This window comes from Bombina bombina, chromosome 8 (genome assembly GCF_027579735.1).
Source record: "Bombina bombina isolate aBomBom1 chromosome 8, aBomBom1.pri, whole genome shotgun sequence".
Lineage (NCBI taxonomy): Eukaryota > Metazoa > Chordata > Amphibia > Anura > Bombinatoridae > Bombina > Bombina bombina.
In genome coordinates, this window is record NC_069506.1 from 177,352,996 (window position 1) to 177,374,341 (window position 21,346).

Consider the following 21,346-nt stretch of genomic DNA (forward strand, 5'->3'; position numbering starts at 1 on the left):
AGAGGTAAAGGAGCTTTCCTGCCAAAACATAGAAAGCTAAGGGGGGTCCCCTGGATGTTTTTTAATCCGTTTTGACAATCCATGATGCCAAGATCCTCCTCCGAAATGTTTTAAATGTCAGACACCTCCAAGTCCATGTGAAATCCTGGTTCCTCTTGGTCTAAGTCAAAACAGACGAAAAAGCCTGCCCCCTCCTCCAAATCTGCATGAAGGTATGACCCCCAATCTAGACACGTTTTGGTGTGGGAGGGCAGACTAAACCTTTTATTATTTTTTTTATATATATATATATATATATACAGTATCTCACAAAAGTGAGTACACCCCTCACATTTTTGTAAATATTTTATTATATCTTTTCATGTGACAACACTAAAGAAATGACACTTTGCTACAATGTAAAGTAGTGAGTATACAGCCTGTATAACTGTAAATGTGCTGTCCCCTCAAAATAACTCAACACACAGTCATTAATGTCTAAACCGTTGGCAACAAAAGTGAGTACCCTCCTAAGTGGAAATGTCCAAATTGGGCCAAATTAGTCATTTTCCCTCCCCGGTGTCATATGACTCATTAGTGTTACAATGTCTCAGGTGTAAATGGGGAGCAGGTGTATTAAATTTGGTGTTATCTCTCTCACACCCTCTCATACTAGTCACTGGAAGTTCTACATGGCACCTCATGGCAAAGAACTCTCTGAGGATCTGAAAAAAAGAATTGTTGCTCTACATAAAGATGGCCTAGGCTATGAGAAGATTGCCAATACCCTGAAACTGAGCTGCAGCACGGTGGGCAAGACCATACAGCAGTTTCACAGGACAGGTTCCACTCAGAACAGGCCTCGCCATGGTCGACCAAAGAAGTTGAGTGCACATGCTCAGCATCATATCCAGAGGTTGTCTTTGGGAAATAAACATATGAGTGCTGCCAGCATTGCTGCAGAGGTTGAAGGGTGGGGGTCAGCCTGTCAGTGCTCAGACCATACGCCGCACACTGCATCAAATTGGTCTGCATGGTTGTCATCCCAGAGAAAAGCCTCTTCTAAAGATGATGCACAGGGGGGCGGAGCCTGACCGAGCTCTAGCATGGCTGCTTAGTTAGGGAGCTCCGAGCAGTATTTGAGCTATTTTTGGCAAAACATGCTTTAATGACCAACAGCCACACAAATATGTAGAGGGAACATATCTGGTACAACACAGATCATCCGGTTTGCATGCCTTTTTATTTACTGGGACACACAGGGGTGCCGGAGACCCGACCCTGAAGCATAACGGAGGCCATAGATATCGCATGGGCATATACATGACAAGTAAGCAGCGCTTCTGATCAAGGACACCTCCGCTCTGTCAGCAGCTATAGACACGCCATGTCAATGATGGACACAGATAAGCTGACATGCGGAGAGACAGCAGCAGAGATATGCATTGACCGGGAGGTAAGCCATGTGTGACGCAGCTAAGTTCTGGGGCCCGCAACAGTTGGTATGATAATGGCCACACTAACACCATTACAAAACTTTACGCCTGCAAGCTGAATCAACACAGGCAGCAATCAGCATTTATGTCTCACTCACAGATAATGATTATAAAGCTGAGGTGGAGGGGGCCATATTACACAGCATAACGGTCACTAAACTACTGCAATAAGATCCATACTAAGGAGGAGCTATATAACCTCAATCACTTACATAGTAGATCCTAAACACCGGAGGCAGATTTGACAAAAAGTACACAGAATTGATAACAAATAGAATTGCACAGCTGGAAAGTACTTGAGAGATTATTCTATCATTGAGGTGCAGATACCATTTTATGGGACAAGGCCTAACACTTATTTCCCACTGTTCTGAAAGAATATCGCTGCCCACGTGGAGCCCAAGATTCTTTTTTTTTTTTTTTTTTTTTTTAATTTTAAATATGTTTTATTGAAAAAATCAAAACATTGTATACAACATGTAAAGCTTCACATTTTTTTTTTTTTTTAATTTTCAATGCCATTCCTGGCAGCTTGTGCCATGTTTGAGGTTACTGCTGAATTTAGCAGCACCTTTATAAAGTCCGTGTCCATATAGGCTCTCTGGCCAAACAAACATAAACAAAAGTGCGTAACAGTAAGAATTGCCTAGAAACAATAAAGAAAATAACATAAACACATTGCAGAGTAAATGACACATTAGAAGACAACATTTCAATTACGTAGCTACCGGTAACTGTTATGGAGATACATGGGCCAATACTAGGTACAGCTTTTATGCATCCCCGGTTACCTAGATCAAAGTAATTTCAAGCAAAATAAAAGGAAGAATATATTAAGAAAAAGAAAATAGGCTGGCTGCCACTTTTAGATTGTCCTGCTCACGGTTCGGTCATCATTGATAGAGTCATTTTACATTCTCTGTCTAATTAAAGGGACCACCCGGTAATCTAATAGTTTCCTCAATATGTTTGGAGCAGAGCGTGATACCATTCCTGCCTTTGTTAAGCAGGAATAACACCATTATAGAAAGGCATTCCCCTCACATGGATATTGTCTGCTAAGTTAGATGCTTGAGGGTTGCAGATTGTATGTGGCACCCTTTACTGCTGGGGTGTAGTGAGCTATTCCAGCTTATAAGTTATTAAAAGGACCATTGTTAAGTATGAGGTGGGGGGTTGCCAGTAAATTACAGGTAAGGTATTAAGTTAGGTATATATCTGCTCATATATGTTCACTTGTTTGTGACTAGGAATTCAATCCCCTACTATCACCAATATATATGTATATGGGAATATAGCCCCTTAATTGCACCCCATATGTCAAGTACAGCCATAATGTGGACCTGTAAATATGAGAATACAAACATAATTGTTGAGGGGGAGTTGCTACCAAATATAGTGATTCAGGGTCAAATGTTTACAAACACTAACGTTATTCATGCGTTTTCCAGGGTATGAGGGAGGCAGCCATAGTGGGGAAGCTTTTGGAGCACAATATGCAGGGTAAACTTAACATGGTAGAACATTATTAACTAAATGAGACATGTATTAAACCAAACTTACATCTGGGGATGTTATGTTTTTAAGAGGGTATCTAACTAGTAATGCTTAGTCCAAAGTTCTCTTCAGCCTGTATCAAGTTGAAAGTTCTGTGAAGTTGCGGCTGATATGCCGTCTATAATGTTATTTGGTACAGCGGTCTCATGCTCCCATGGTGTTGATGATAATTGCACTTTGTGATAATACATTCCCAAAACAATGGCGGTTGCCTCCAATTCAGAGCCTCTCCCCTCACCTGGCTTGCTGTGTGGAAAGAATCGTAAAGAGGCAGCTGGTGCACCGTTAATACTTTTTGCCATTGAAATCAACCCTGATGGTGCTAATGATGGTCGGGCGTTACTGTTGTGCAGTTCACGATCAGTTGTACTCATCCCCTGGTCAGGATCTTTACTCTCGTTAAGCTTAGTCCCAGCTGGTTCTCCGCGAACAAGGGGGAACTGTGCAGACATAAATGGCAGCCATGTGGTATGTGATTGGCTTCCAGCCACGCCGAAGTCCTTCAGCGCAGCCTGTAAGCCAGCCAAGACTTTCTCTCTACTATAGAGATGGTGGTCGGTCTCACGAGGGGCGTGGGTAATGGCTTGGTCTCCCCATTGCTTTGGTAGGGCAGTTAGAGGAAAAGGTCTCACCTCTGTTATTGCTCCCCTCTGGACGCCATCTTTAGTTTTGGGCGCTGTAAAGTACTGGTCTGATGTGTCGGTATGTGAATGCCTGTGGCCAGTATTCTCTGTGGGAACTTGGTAAAAAGAATTTTGGTACATCTTGTTAAGCAGACTGTCCAGCTTAGCGAAATGCAGATTAAGTTCCTGTTCCAGTTCCATCTCCCAGGCGGTCTCCATTTTAGAATAGTCTGTTACCCGGTAGTTAGCAGAGTAAGGATCATTCATGTTGTGAGCTTTGTGGTGATATGCTGAGCTATGCAATGTTGCTTAGAAGATCAGTAAGGCAGTCTCCCGCTGCCAGCACTGGTAACCCGGAGGAGCTGGGGGGGGTTGCAACCTATGGATAGGCCGCTGCCTTAGGTATTAAGCTTCCGAACTGTGTCTCCGTTTTCATAAATACAGCAAATGAAAGTTGGGTTATGTTCACCTTATGTTAGGCAACAATAGTTTGTTTCCAGATTTGCTGTTAATGACTCTAAATCGGCGGATTAAAGAGAGATCTTACAGAGCTGACAGTAGATGCGACTGGTTAGGTAAGCCATTCGGACACGCCCCCGGAGCCCAAGATTCTTTTAACTCAGAGATGACAGCCAGAAAGAACACCAAGATAGATAAAAACCTCAAATCTACAGCTATGGACAACTTTTTAAAGCAATCCAAGGGTCTCAGCATGACAGAGGCACTGGAGAGGGGAGGTGAAGAGGCACACACTTTAGCTGGGAATCAGCAGGAAGCAATGGAGTCTCTTGCAGCAGTCACAAAAGCTGATCTCCAAACATTAGTCTCCAAGGCAGATATGACCTCCAGCTTTGAAAAGTTAATGAACAAAATAGATAACCTCCACACCTCAGTAACAAATAGCTTAGCCGAACTCAAGCAAGACATATCTGAACTTGGAGATAGAGTGGAGACGATAGAAAATGATCATGAAACCCTAGCAGAAGATATGGCTACAGCTACTGAATCCATCTCACATCACCAACAACAAGTTCAGGACCTCCAAGACAAGATGGAGAATCTTGAAAATAGAAATAGAAGACACAACATTAGATTGAAGGGTATTCCAGAGAGTGTGGAAATCACTGATTTACTTTCTTATCTTGCCCAACTGTTCAGGGCTATCACTGGAGATGGGGGGGATTCGGATTTCCCAATAGAAAGAGCCCACAGGGCCCTGAAGCCTAAGCCAAAAGAAAGCCTCCCACCTAGGGATGTCATCGTCAGGATGTTGAGATTTACTGATAGAGAAACCATCATGTCAGCATCCAGAAAACATCAAACCTTTAAATTCAAAGGAACTGTCATCCAATTCTTCCAAGATTTGTGCATGCGCACTCTCCAACGGAGGTATGCCCTACGCCCTCTCACATCTTTGCTGAGGAAACAGAAAATCCTTTACAGATGGGGTTATCCCTTTGCCCTCCACATCTCTCAAAACAGCAGGCTGATCACTCTCAGGTCAGACAAAGATATCCCAGAGATCTGCAGCTATCTGAATCTTGATCCACCGGAGATGCAACAGGATTCCTCTCCTCCACCGCATCAGGGGTCACAGAAACAACAAACACCAGCTCGGAAATCTAGATGGACCAGAGTAGAGAATAAGAAAAAACTCAAAACCTGAATGGCCACTCTGAGGAATGTTGTGTGAAATTTTACAGCCCATTAGTAGCCGAGGTTTGGTTTTTCATATAGACTCAATTTTGCTAGTATCTTTAATATCAGTATGTTGTTTCACATGTTTTATTTAAATGTTCTGCTCTTACCTGCACTAAATTCAATTGCATGCCTAGGCAACTTAATGCCTGGATTCATGATGTAGTTTCATATGTATATATGTTTTCTTTTTTCTTTAATTTTTATTGTAAAGCGGTTGGTCACTGTGAGAATAATACCCTTCCCTCTGATTTCTTATTTAGTCCTATGAATAATCTAGTTTTTATCTCTAAGTCTGGGATACAATATAGTCAGGGTCAGTGTATGAGCGTGCGCCGCTTGCAGGGGTCAAGTACTGATCATTTGCGGAGTTATTATATACATATATGGCTTTACCAACAATTAGTTTAGTCTCACACAATGTGAGAGGGTTGAATACAGATCGCAAAAGACGCACAGCTTTTGATCATTATAGAAAATTACAAGCAAATGTGATCTTCTTACAAGAAACTCACCTCACTAGGCCGTACATTCCCAAATACTGGTACAGAAACTTCCAGCAGAATTACCACTCCACGGCAGACACAAAAAAAAGGGGGGTCTCAATATTGCTGCATTCTTCACTACACTTTAAACATACTAAAACAATTGCAGACAGGGAGGGTAGGTACTTGATAGTACAGGGTCAAATACAGGGAGAGGAAGTGCTATTTTGCAATGTCTATGCCCCAAATGAAAGACAAGACGCATTTTTCAGGGAAATTTCACATCTGCTAACAGATTGGTCGCAAATGCGGATAGTTTTAGCCGGAGACTTCAATATTGACATACAGGCACTCAAATACAAGACAAATGTACATTCTTCTAAAAAACAAACCCGGCTGAGAACAATAGCTAATACTATTCTTAATCTTCTATCCCCGCATACCCTAATTGATACATGGAAATACCTATATGGTAACACAACTAACACCACATATTTTTCAGCTGCCCATAATAGCTATTCCAAATTAGACTATATTCTGATCAGCCAGCTTCTTTGCCCGCTATTAGTGTCAGCTACCATTCACGTTTGTACTTGGTCAGACCACTCTATCACACAGATACTACTTAAAAGCATAAAAGACAGAGGTAGGACCCGGACCTGGACTTATGACCCGGCGTGCCTTCGGGACCCACAAAAAAAAGCTAACACAATTCAAGCCATGGGGGAATATTGGAATGTTAACATGGGTACCACTATGTGTCCAGTGTCGGTATGGGCGGCCCATAAGACGGTGCTTAGAGGTATCTTAATAAAAGAGAAATCGATACTTACTAAAAAAAGAAACTCCACATTCAATACCCTCACCAAAGATATTGAGACATTAGAGAGGCAACACAAACTAACACTAGAAACGTCCATCTTGAAACAGATACAACAAAAAAGACAACTAGATACGATTCTCAAAGATCAGTCAATAAAGTATGCTCATAGAATGAAAACTCATTACTTCTTGTATGCCAACAAACCTGATAAATTCTTAGCCAAAAAGATTAGAGATGGTTATATGGCTACATCCATCCCTGCTCTATATAGAGCAGACGGTGAGGAAACTTCACACCCGCAGGAGATTGTTGACGCTTATGCTTCATACTATGGGGAGCTTTATGATGGTAGGAAGGTTAACCACACACACTCTACTCAAGACTTACTCACAAACTTTCTGAATAAGGCGAACTTAAGGACAATTACAGATTCAGACAGAAACCAGTTGAATGCCACGATCACCCCAAAGGAGGTTTCTCAGGCTATAAAAGACCTAAAACCAGGGAAGACACCAGGCCCTGATGGCCTACCGGGGGAGTATTATAAACTGTTTGCGGACACACTTGTACCACATCTCACTAAATTTGCAAACCATATATTAGAGGGTAGGCCATTGCCCAAAGACTTACTCCAAGCCAAAATAGTGGTTATTCCAAAACCAGGAAAAAATACAAAGCATTGTTCAAGCTACAGACCGATCTCCCTCATAAACCAAGACATTAAAATCGTAACAAAAATATTAGCAAACAGATTAAAACAGATTCTTCCTACTATTATACAGCCCCGACCAAGTAGGTTTCATTAAAGATAGGGAAGCCCCAGACAACATAAGGCGGATGGTGTCGGTGCTGGATTATTTCAGGGCTCATGGAGTGCCTTCTCTGCTCCTTTCGTTGGACGCGGAGAAGGCATTCGACCGGGTGGATTGGAATTATATGCTGACAGTGCTGAGGGTGGTGGGATTTGAGGGACCCTTTGTGTCTGCAATTACAATGCTGTACTCCTCCCCCACGGCATTTGTCAGGGCGATAGGACATCAGTCACACACTTTCAATATTCTCAACGGCACTAGGCAGGGGTGCCCGTTATGCATTATGCATAGAACCACTAGCGGAGACTATCCGCAAAGAAACAGACATTAAAGGCATAGAACTAGGAGGGAAATCCTATAAAATAACATTATTTGCAGATGACGTCTTGTTAACTCTGACCAAGCCATTGATTTCCCTACCTGTAGTATATAACATTCTACACAAGTTCTCAGTTATCTTGGGATACAAGATCAATGCAGACAAATGCGAGGCCCTCCCCATTAATATCCCTAATCATACAGTTAAACTTATTGAGGCCAATTTTGACTTTAGGTGGGCGAAGGGTCATATACAATATTTGGGGGTGAAACTAACACAGGATTATGAAACTCTATCAAGCCAATTATTTAGCACTCTTTAAAAATATGAAAAATGAGATCTCCAAATGGCAACATTATAACTTTTCGTGGTATGGGAAACTCTCTGCGATTAAGATGAATCTGCTACCTAGACTGTTGTACCTCTTTCGGACATTACCGATTAGAGTACACAAAAAAGACTTAGAGGCTTTGCAAGCTACATTCCTTACTTACTTACATGGTAATAAGCATGCTAGAATACCCAGCCAAATTATCACACGACACAGACAGTTAGGGGGAGTGGGGTTCCCCAATTTATGGGATTATTATCAAGCCTCCAGATTGGCCCAAAATTCAATTTTAGGAAGACGGAATTACGATATAGTATGGCCCACCTTAGAAGCTTCAATGGGAGGATTAACCTCCCCAGAGGATATCCTCTGGAGAAAAGATGTGGGTATGACTGGGAAAGTATACAGACCAAGAGCTCTCGTGCTCACATTTCAGCAGTGGCATAACTCTGTACTTGACAGATTGATCCCAGAGTACACTGGCGTACGACTACTGAAGTATATTCTCCCGAAAGATAGCCATGCTCTCCTAGATAAGTGGGAAAACAGGGGCTTATATAGGGTAGCTGACTTCCTACATGGGGGACTCCCACTTACGTTTGCCCAATTGCAGGAGAAGATACATCCACTTCCATTACATTGGTTTTTATACTTACAGATACTGTCCGCAGTCCGTACTTACATACTAAAGGGAACTAAGAGTCAGACCACAACACTAGAGAAGCAGTGTAGTGCAATGATCAGGCCCAAACAAGCAATTTCCAGTATGTATCTAGCCATCCAGTCATCTAAAATCAAGAGCAAACCACCTATTATCAGTAGGTGGGAGACAGATCTAGGGCTGGCCATATCAGTGGAAGAATGGGACTCACTGACAAGTGAGGCTTGCCGAGGATTATTGAGCGCAGACTTGAGGGAAAATAGTATTAAATCAGTGTTTCGATGGTATTTGACCCCTGAGAGGACAGCACACTCTGTAGCAGGAAACTCAAATACATGTTATAGAGGGTGTAAAGTCAAGGGAACCTATATGCACATGTGGTGGGAGTGCCCCAAGGTTGAGATGGTGTGGACTGGAGACGGGTGTCAGATCTCTTGTTGGGACTGTTGGGAGATCCAGTTATAGTTTCAGCATCACAAGCTCTGTTAAATGTCAGAAACAAAACTTACAACAAATATGTCAATACATTTCTTAGGATTATATTCACTATTGTAAGGACTTCCATCGCTAAATACTGGAAGACAGGGGTTCCGGAATGGTCAGAGATTATTCTCAAAATTAAGAACACATATGCAATGTATGAGACAGCTGCTCATTTACAAAATACCATGGATAGATTTAGTAAGATTTGGTTTTACTGGGTGATGGAGGGGGCCAATTACGATAATAACTAGGGGCAGGGCTTAAGTGATATTTTTAAAATCAATTGGACAGTGAAAAGTGTGATTCAGCATATGTGGAGGTTGGTGGTTGAGATCGCAGTGACCTATATTGTTTAATATTGTTTTTTTATTTTATCCATTTATTCTACAATTATAAGAGGTTTTATTTGGAAAATTTTATGGATGGTTAACAAAAAAAGACTTGAAAAAAGAGTTACAATATATTAAACCAACAGGATTCTACTCTGCACTTGGGACTTTACAAGATCACAAAAAGACTATTGTTCCAAGCTATCCAGTGTGGGGGTGGTGGATCATGTCATGGTTATTGGAATTGTTTGTATTAATTCTTCATTTTGAATTGTACTCAATAAAAATTATTTCAACTAAAGATGATGCACAAGAAAGTCTGCAAACTGTTAGCTGAAGACAAGCAGACTAAGGACATGGATTAGTGGAGCCATGTCCTGTGGTCCAATGAGACCAAGATAAACTTATTTGGTTCAGATGGTGTCAAGCGTGTGTGGCGGCAAACAGGTAAGGGGTACAAAGAAAAGTGTGTCTTGCCTACAGTCAAGCATTGTGGTGAGAGTGTCATGGTCTGGGCGTGCATGAGTGCTGCCGGCACTGGGGATCTACAGTTGATTGAGGGAACCATGAATGCTAACGTGTACTGTGACATACTGAAGAAGAGCATGATCCCCTCCCTTTGGAGACTGGGCCGCAGGGCAGTATTCCAACATGATAATGACCCCAAACACACCGCCAGCCAAGACGACCACTGCCTTGCTAAAGAAGCCGAGGGCAAAGGTTATAGACTAGCCAAGCATGTCTCCAGACCTAAACCCTATTGAGCATCTGTGGGGCATCCTCAAATGGAAGGTGGGGGAGTGCAAGGTCTCTAACATCCACCAGCTCTGTGATGTCGTCATGGAAGAGGACTCCAGTGGCAACCTGTGAAGCTCTGGTGAACTCCATGCCAAAGAGGGTTAAGGTTGTGCTGGAAAATAATGGTGGCCACACAAAATATATATACTTTGGGCAAAATTTGGACATTTCCACTTAGGGGTGTACTCACTTTTGTTCCCAACGGTTTAGTGAACAGCACATTTACACTGTTATACAGGCTGTACACTCATTACTTTACATTGTAGCAAAGTGTAATTTCTTCAGTGTTGTCACATGGAAAGATATAATAAAATAATTACAAAAATGTGAGGGGTGCACTCACTTTTGTGATACTGTATACAGTATATATATATATATATATATATATATATATATATATATATATATATATATATAAACAAGTTAACGTCCAGCACCAATTCTTTCCTCGGTAAGGGTGCAAGCAGCCGCTGTCTCACCTTGACAGGTATTAATATGCAAAATAGAAATGGTTGCAGCACTCCAAGTTGTTTTTTTATAACATTTTTATTACAAGCAGTGAAATACAGGCGACGTTTCGGGCTTCTGCCCTTTCTCAAGCCAAGTGATTAGTACATAATCCAACTCCACCTTTTATAGGCAGTCCATGTGACACAACACAGGTGTAAATAATTACAATTGTGATAATACATATTCCTTCAACAGAATAAAAATAATCAATAAACAGTGATTTTGTTTCATAATCATAATTATGCATTTCTTATACAAAAAACCTTGTGATTTTCAACATATGTGATTCTTTAAACACCTTCTTATTATTAAATATTTAGGGTTAATATGAGGAAAATATAAAGTGACCCTAACAGTTCATTATCTTACATGAAAGTATCTCACATAATTCACAGATAAGATAATGAACTGTTAGGGTCACTTTATATTTTCCTCATATTAACCCTAAATATTTAATAATAAGAAGGTGTTTAAAGAATCACATATGTTGAAAATCACAAGGTTTTTTGTATAAGAAATGCATAATTATGATTATGAAACAAAATCACTGTTTATTGATTATTTTTATTCTGTTGAAGGAATATGTATTATCACAATTGTAATTATTTACACCTGTGTTGTGTCACATGGACTGCCTATAAAAGGTGGAGTTGGATTATGTACTAATCACTTGGCTTGAGAAAGGGCAGAAGCCCGAAACGTCGCCTGTATTTCACTGCTTGTAATAAAAATGTTATAAAAAAACAACTTGGAGTGCTGCAACCATTTCTATTTTGCATATATATATATATATATATATATATATATATATATATATATATATATATATATATATATATATATATATATATAAACATATATACATATATATATATATTTGTGTGTATAGGTATATATACTGTATATTATTATATAATACATTAAATAAAGTGTATCACTCATATACACTTTCTGATAAACAATATTAACCCCTTAATGACCACAGCACTTTTCCATTTTCTGTCCGTTTGGGACCAAGGCTATTTTTACATTTTTGCGGTGTTTGTGTTTAGCTGTAATTTTCCTCTTACTCATTTACTGTACCCACACATATTATATACCGTTTTTCTCGCCATTAAATGGACTTTCTAAAGATACCATTATTTTCAACACACTTTTTCTAACTTTGACCCCCAAAATCTGTTACATATCTACAACCACCAAAAAACACCCATGCTAAATAGTTTCAAAATTTTGTCCTGAGTTTAGAAATACCTAATGTTTACATGTTCTTTGCTTTTTTTGTAAGTTATAGGGCCATAAATACAAGTAGCACCATTTTTTTTTTCAAAATTAGCGCTAGTTACATTAGAACACTAATATCTTTCAGGAATCTCTGAATATCCATTGACATGTATATATTTTTTTTAAGTAGACAACCCAAAGGGGCCTAGTTATCAAGCCGTCAACCTCAAATACGCTGGAATTCCGCATCGTATTTGTGGCGAGGCTGATTCGCCTTAGTTATCAAAGGCTCGAGACCGGCAAAAGTAGAATTTTGTGACGTAAACTTCGATCCGCCGGACTCAGTCCGACACAGATCGATTCTTACGTCACTCCAGATGTTCCGCACACAAGTGCGGCACATTCTCACTACTTTTGCTAGTTATCAAAAAACTAGCAGGTACGCTCGGCACTTTTACGGCCCAGCGTACCTGGTTTTCAAAGCGCCAGCCTGGAGGCGGCGGATCCCATAGGAATCAATGTGAGTCTGACCATAGCGAAAGTACAAGTTCGCTGCTGCCAGACATCCCATTGATTTCTATGGGAACTGTCTGCACCTAACACCCTAACATGTACCCCGAGTCTAAACACCGCTAATCTGACCCCCCCTACACCGCCGCAACTAAATAAAGTTATTACCCCCTAAACCGCCGCTCCCGGAGCCCACCGCAAGCTACTCTATACATATTAACCCCTAAACTGCCGCTCCCGGAGCCCACCGCAACTATAATAAATGTATTAACCCCTAAACCGCCGCTCCCTGAACCCGCCGCAACCTATATTAAATGTATTAACCCCTATCCTGCCCCCCCTACACCGTCGCCACCTATAATAAATGTATTAACCCCTAATCTGCCCCCCTACACCGTCGCCACCTATAATAAATTTATTAACCCCTATCCTGCCCCCCACTACACCGCCGCCACTGTAATAAAATTATTAACCCCTAAACCTAACCCTAACCCTAACGCCCCCTAACTTAAATATTAATTAAATAAATCGAAATAAATTAACTCTTATTAACTAAATGAATCCTATTTAAAACTAAATACTTACCTTTAAAATAAACCCTAATATAGCTACAATATAAATAAGAATTATATTCTAGCTATTTTAGGATTTATATTTATTTGACAGGTAACTTTCAATTTATTTTAACCATGTACAATAACTATTAAATAGTTATTAACTATTTAATAGCTTACCTAGCTAAAATAAAGAGAAATGTACCTGTGAAATAAATCCTAACCTAAGTTACAATTACACCTAACACTACACTATACTTTAATAAATTATTCCTATTTAAAAATAAATACTTACCTGTAAAATAAATCCTAACCTAAGTTACAATTAAACCTAACACTACACTATCATTAAATTAATTAAATAAACTACCTACAAATAACTACAATTAAATACAATTACATAAACTAACTAAAGTACAAAAAATAAAAAAAGCTAAGTTACAAAAAATAAAAAAATAAGTTACAAACATGTTAAAAATATTACAACAATTTTAAGCTACTTACACCTAATCTAAGCCCCCTAATAAAATAACAAACCCCCCCAAAATAAGAAAAATCCCTTCCCTATTCTAAATTAAATAAATTTCAAAGCTCTTTTACCTTACCAGCCCTTAAAAGGGCCATTTGTGGGGGCATGCCCCAAAAAGTTCAGCTCTTTTGCCTGTAAAAGAAAAATACAACCCCCCCCCAACATTAAAACCCACCACCCACATACCCCTAATCTAACCCAAACCCCCCTTACAAAAACCTAACACTAATCCCCTGAAGATCATCCTACCTTGAGTCGTCTTCACTCAGCCGAGCCACCGATGGAACTGAAGAGGACATCCGGAGCGGAAGAAGTTAATCCTCCAAGCGGCGCTGAAGAAATCTTCCATCCGATGAAGTCATCATCCAGGCGGCGCTGAAGAGGTCTTCTATCCGGGAGAAGTCATCTTCCAAGCCGGGTCTTGAATCTTCCTAACGCCGACGCGGAACCACCTTCTTCACCGACGGACTACGACGAATGACGGCTCCTTTAAGGGACGTCATCCAAGATGGCGTCCCCTCAATTCCGATTGGCTGATAGGATTGGCTGATGGAATCAGCCAATCAGATTGAGCTCGCATTCTATTGGCTGTTCCGATCAGCCAATAGAATGCAAGCTCAATCTGATTGGCTGATTGGATCAGCCAATCGGATTGAACTTGAATCTGATTGGCTGATTCCATCAGCCAATCAGATTTTCCTACCTTAATTCCGATTGGCTGATAGAATCCTATCAGCCAATCGGAATTGAGGGGACACCATCTTGGATGACGTCCCTTAAAGGAGCCGTCATTCGTCGTAGTCCGTCGGTGAAGAAGGTGGTTCCGCGTCGGCGGAAGGAAGATTCAAGTCCCGGCTTGGAAGATGACTTCGCCCGGATAGAAGACATCTTCAGCGCCTCTTTGAAGATGACATCGGCTGGATCGAAGACTTTTCTTCAGCGCCGCCTGGATGATGACTTCATCGGATGGAAGATTTCTTCAGCGCCGCTTGGAGGATTAACTTCTTCCGCTCCGGATGTCCTCTTCAGTTCCATCGGTGGCTCGGCTGAGTGAAGACGACTCAAGGTAGGATGATCTTCAGGGGATTAGTGTTAGGTTTTTGTAAGGGGGGTTTGGGTTAGATTAGGGGTATGTGGGTGGTGGGTTTAAATGTTGGGGGGGGTTGTATTTTTCTTTTACAGGCAAAAGAGCTGAACTTTTTGGGGCATGCCCCCACAAATGGCTCTTTTAAGGGCTGGTAAGGTAAAAGAGCTTTGAAATTTATTTAATTTAGAATAGGGTAGGGATTTTTCTTATTTTGGGGGGTTTGTTATTTTATTAGGGGGCTTAGATTAGGTGTAAGTAGCTTAAAATTGTTGTAATATTTTTAACATGTTTGTAACTTATTTTTTTATTTTTTGTTACTTAGCTTTTTTTATTTTTTGTACTTTAGTTAGTTTATGTAATTGTATTTAATTGTAGTTATTTGTAGGTAGTTTATTTAGTTAATTTAATGATAGTGTAGTATTAGGTTTAATTGTAACTTAGGTTAGGATTTATTTTACAGGTAATTTTGTATTTCTTTTAGCTAGGTAGTTATTAAATAGTTAATAACTATTTAATAACTATTCTAACTAGCTAAAATAAATACAAAGTTACCTGTCAAATAAATATAAATCCTAAGATAGCTAGAATATAATTCTTATTTATATTGTAGCTATATTAGGGTTTATTTTAAAGGTAAGTATTTAGTTTTAAATAGGATTCATTTAGTTAATAAGAGTTAATTTATTTAGATTTATTTAATTAATATTTAAGTTAGGGGGGCGTTAGGGTTAGACTTAGGTTTAGGGGTTAATAATTTTATTACAGTGGCGGCGGCGTAGTGGGGGGCAGGATAGGGGTTAATAAATTTATTATAGGTGGCGACGGTGTAGGGGGGGCAGGATAGGGGTTAATAGGTTTAATATAGGTTGCGGCGGGTTCATGGAGCGGCGGTTTAGGGGTTAAACTATTTATTTAGTTGCGGAGAGGTGCGGGATCAGCAGGATAGGGGTTAATAATTTTATAATAGAGGGCGACGGTGTAGGGGGGGCAGGATAAGGGTTACTAGGTATACTGTAGGTGGCAGCGGTGTCCGGGAGCGGCGGTTTAGGGGTTAATACATTTATAAGAGTTGCGGCAGGGTCTAGGAGCGGCGGTTTAGGGGTTAGTAACTTTATTTAGTTGCGGGGGGCTCCGGGGGTGCCGGTATAGGGGGTAGAACAGTGCAGTTTAGTGTGAGTGCTTAGTGACAGGCTAGCAATAAAGCTGGGAAAAAGCCGAAGGGCAGCGAGATCGGATGAGTGATAACTGTCACAGTCCGCTGCTCATCTCCCCGCGGCTTTTTGACAGCTTTATTTGATAACTTAGGCGAACGTATTCAAGGTCCGCGGCGGCGAAGGTAGGCGAGCTTAGGCGGGCGTATTGGGCCGGCGAAGCCAGAAAAGTAGACGGCTTGATAACTACCCCCCAAAGTATTGATCTAGGCCCATTTTGGTATATTTCATGCCACCATTTTACCGCCAAATGCGATCAAATACAAAAAACGTTCACTTTTTCACAATTTTTTTCACAAACTTTTGGTTTCTCACTAAAATTATTTACAAACCGCTTGTGCAATTATGGCATAAATGGTTGTAAATTCTTCTCTGGGATCCCCTTTGTTCAGAAATAGCAGACATATATGTCTTTGGCATTGCTTTTTGGTAATTAGAAGGCCGCTAAATGCCACTGCGCACCACACATGTATTATGCCCAGCAGTGAAGGGGTTAATTAGGGAGCATGTAGGGAGCTTTTTGGGGTAATTTTAGCTTTAGTGTGTGTAGTGTAGTAGACAACCCCAACTATTGATCTAGGCCCATTTTGGTATATTTCATGCCACCATTTCACCGCCAAATGCGATCAAATTAAAAAAAAACGTTAAATTTTTCACAATTTTAGGTTTCATTTACAAACAGCTTATGCAATTATGGCACAAATGGTTGTAAATGCTTCTCTGGGATCCCCTTTGTTCAGAAATAGCAGACATATATGGCTTTGGCATTGCTTTTTGGTAATTAGAAGGCCGCTAAATGCTGCTGCGCACCACACGTGTATTATGCCCAGCAGTGCAAGGGTTAATTAGGGAGCTCGTAGGGAGCTTGTAGGGTTAATTTTAGCTTTAGTGTAGTGTAGTAGACAACCCAAAGTATTGATCTAGGCCCATTTTGGTATATTTCATGCCACCATTTCACCGCCAAATGCGATCAATTAAAAAAAAAAGTTCCCTTTTTCACAAACTTTTTCACAAACTTTAGGTTTCTCACTGAAATTATTTACAAACAGCTTGTGCAATTATGGCACAAACGGTTGCAAATGCTTCTCTGGGATCCCCTTTGTTCAGAAATAGCAGACATATATGGCTTTGGCGTTGCTTTTTGGTAATTAGAAGGTCGCTAAATGCCGCTGCGCATCACGCGTGTATTATGGCTAGCAGTGAAGGGGTTAATTATGTAGCTTGTAGGGAGCTTGCAGGGTTAATTTTAGCTTTAGTGTAGAGCTCAGCCTCCCACCTGAAACATCAGACCACCTTATCCCTCCCAAACAGCTCTCTTCCCTCCCCCACCCCACAATTGTTCCCGCCATCTTAAGTACTGGCAGAAACTCTGCTAGTACTAAAATAAAAGGTATATTTGGGCTTTTTTGTGCGTGTGTTTTTTAAGCATTTTTACATATGCTGCTGTGTAGGATCCCCCTTGGCCCCCAACCTCACTGATCCCCCACCAAACAGCTCTCTAACCCTCCCCCTCTGCCTTAATGGACGCCATCTTGGGTACTGGCAGCTGTCTGCCAGTACCCAGTTTATCCCTTTTTCTGTAGTGTAGCTCCCCCCCCCCACCCAAGACCAACCCCCCACCCCTCCAAGATCCCTTTGACTGTTGGCTCTCTCTGCATCGGATGGCTATGCAGGGTTATTGCAGGATGCTTCCATATCGAGGGATCGCTTTCAGCTGCTTTCCACACCGAGGACGTTTCCTTTTTTTTTTTTTTTTCGAAGACGTACCCTGCACGTCCTTGGTCGTTAAGGGGTTAAAGGGACAGTCTAGTCAAAATTAAACTTTCATGATTCAGATAGGGCATGCAATTTTAAACAACTTTCCAATTTTCTTTTATCATCAAATTGCTTTATTCTCTTGGTATTCTCTGTTGAAAGCTAAACCTAGATAGGCTCATATGCTAATTTCTATACTCTTTATCTCAGTGCATTTTGACAGTTATCTACAGTGTGCCATGTAGATAACTGTGTGCTCACTCCCATGGAGTTAACTAGGAGTCAGTACTGACATGCAAGTTTGTCAAAAGAACTGAAAGAAACAGGCATATATTTGGCTGTCCATAATTTTTTCCTCTGTCCAGTCTCTGTGTTCTTTTGCCCATCTTAATCTTTTCTTTTTATTGCACAGTCTAAGATACTGGCCTCTATTTATCAAAGCGTCAACAGAAAATGCGCCCGAATTTCGCGTCGTACTTTACGCGAGATTGATTCGCCGTAGTTAGCAAAGCCTCAAGGTCGCAAGTATTAGAAATTTGTGACGTCACATACGATCCAACGCTCTCAATTCGACGCAGATCAATGCGGAAAGAAAACATCTGGAATTGTCGTGGAATTCTGTGTATTCGCCGTGTTATTTGACACAATTTGAAGCTTTTCCAAACTTATCAAAAAATGACCACTTGCGCTCGCGTCTTATCTGACGCTGCGAACCGAGTTTTCAATCTGCCGCCTTGGAGGTCGCGGATGCTATAGTAGTCAATTGGAATCTCAAAAAAACAAAATAATATAGTACACAAATGTCGCCAGAATAAATATAGTGAAAAGACTTCATTTTAAATCCCCTTTTATAGATAGGTAATGCGTAGACAATCAGCTGTTAACAATTATACAATTATTACAGATATGAGGGGGCTAGTGTCCGACAGAGGGATCGCATCTTTTAATATTTGATTATACTCTTAAGACGCATGAATCCAGACAATCCTATGATCAATTGTTTGAATTTTATGAGTGACGCATGTATTACAGGATATACAAGTATGTACAGTATATACAATTTTGAAAATAACTATTTCCCTCTCCATTTTGCTAAGAATTATGTCGCTACTTGCTATCTTTAAAATTTGATTTACAAAAACAATTACAATACCTATATACAATAATGTGCCGACAAGATATGTAATATGTGCATGGACTGTACTGAAATAATATAAATAAAGTTGGGAAAAGCCCGAATCGCTGCGACATCGATGACTGTTAGCTAATAACAGTCCGATCCTCTTCACACTGCACTTCACACCCATGTTTTTGACGACTTTTTTGTTAATTTTGGAGAGCGTTTTCAAGTCTGTGGCCGCGATGTATGGCGAAGTTTGGCGAGCGTATTGACGCCCGTGAATGCTCCATAGTTGACACATTGATAAATAGAGGCCACTGTATGTCTTTTTCTTTGCAACACTGCCTAGAAAGTTAGTATCCCAAAGTCGCCTCTTCACGGTTGACATTGAGACTGATGTTTTGCGGGTACTATATAATGAAGCTGCCAGTTAAAGGGGTATCCTCTCTAGTATAAATACTGGAACATGAAATTAAGGTTTATTTCTTGATTCACAGCACTTTCAGGAGCAAACTATAAGCGTATAAAGAATAAAGGTTGTGAGGGGCGGAGCCTGGCCACGCAGGGACATGGCTGCTTAATTCCTGGCTCCTAAGCCCTGCGCCTGATGTTTAATTTTTTACTAAGGAAGCTGTTGTCAAAAATGCTCTAAACCTTGGGTTCTACCCCATAAATATACCCTGCACAACATTTGATAACCAGAGGGAAACCCGGAAGAAATTATCATGCTGATAGTGCCTGCGGCCTAGACGGCCTTGAGAACGGGACATCGCCTAGCAGCTCTGTTCGCCCTAAGACATGCTGGTGTGACAATTACACCTACCGGAGCCTTCCTTAAACTATCAGATGTCATGGAGGATAACAGTTTAACAGGGGTGAGAGATCCAGAAGAGGAGTGGAGGCCTTCCGTGGGCCGCAATTTGCCGCGGCGGAGCTGACTAGTTCCCACTGATCTCGGCCGATATTAGCACCCTGCACCATGACACTTCATAAGCGGAGCCTGAAGGAGAAAGTACATTTGTAATTAGACAGCGGAGCTGAGGGGAGACATAGCCGGACCGCCGACAGGCTTCCTGTAGTCTGTACCAGGTAATCAAGGCATGGTGGAGGCCTTTACCTCGAGGAGGGCCTATAACTACTACTCTGTTTAGATACACAGGACCTGTACTTAAGCCATTGTTGTTGTCCAGCATTATTTGATTGGGGGCCTTGTGGCTGCAGCACATAAGCTTGTCAATAGCCCAGTGAGGAGGAGGGAGACATAACAAATAAAGAGAAATTGCAAAAACGGTCAGAGGACGCTACACAGAAGGCCTAAAGTCATGATAATCTTAGCACACATGGCAAGGCAGTGTGACACCTAGCAATTTGTTCTGAGCTGGGGCAGAGAAACCACCTGGCACTGGTCACAGACCTACAGAGACCTGCTTTGGGTAAGTCAGGACTGACACACCCTCAGTTTAAAATGTCCAGCAGAAAATACACAGATCTTCGGTTTATCACCAGCGCACTCCAATTACACAAAATCCAATATAAATGGGGCTTCTTGGTGTGTCTCATTGCCACGCGAAATGGGAAGCAGGCAATATACAGAACCCAAACGGATTTACAGGACTTTTGTAAAATTCTGGATATAGACATACCAACACCTGCAGAGGAAGATGCCTCTCCACGAGACCAGAACACACGGGACAATAATATTGCTAAATAAATTATCTAATTGGACAGTTTACTGGCAACGACTATGCGTCTCCACTGTTGCCTATGAGGGAACCAGATAAGTATTGAATGTGTTGTGTTTTGCTTGTTGTTTTTTCTTGTTACAGGAGTTAATTGTGTTTCTTTTTTTATCCATTGTGGTTTTGATGTTTTAAGCCAGATACCTGGGGGTTTATTGGAGGATTATCCCGAATGTAAACTAGCAAGTATAGGAAAACCACCCTAATCCAGCTAGATCCTTATAGAACTCCACCCGTAGATGGCCCTGTAGAAATGGTGGGTACACTGATATTAAGAAATGTACTAAACACTAATATTTAGGGTATAGCATTGGCGATTGCTTTTATGAGATTCGCTAAATTTTCTATGTACAACAGAGCATGAAACCAGTTTTACATTCCGAGCTCATATTCCCCACTGACTCAGCTCAAATTTAATTTTAATAGCGCTTATTAACAGCAAGACTATAAAACAGGGACATAGACAGATGCCACATGGGATTAATTGGACTAGACGAAGGGGCCACACCACAACTCCCAAAAGATATACTAAGCACTTATCTTAATATAAATACTCATGGATATAAAAATAGTTAGGCTGATGTCTTGCCTTGTTGCTCTCTTGAGACATGCTTGGTTACCTCTTTCCCTTATAATACAAAGAAAGGAAAACTTCCTGACACATAAGAATAACGGGTTAACATCTGGATTTATTGCCTCCATGGAGTATGGTT

General features: G+C 40.8%; 1 protein-coding gene across 1 annotated transcript in view; it reads right to left on the reverse strand.

Moving 5' to 3' along the window:
* Window positions 1-21,346, reverse strand: part of LOC128638649 (uncharacterized) — a 426,945-nt gene that overhangs the window by 187,158 nt on the left and 218,441 nt on the right. The gene's annotated exons all lie outside the window — the stretch shown is intronic.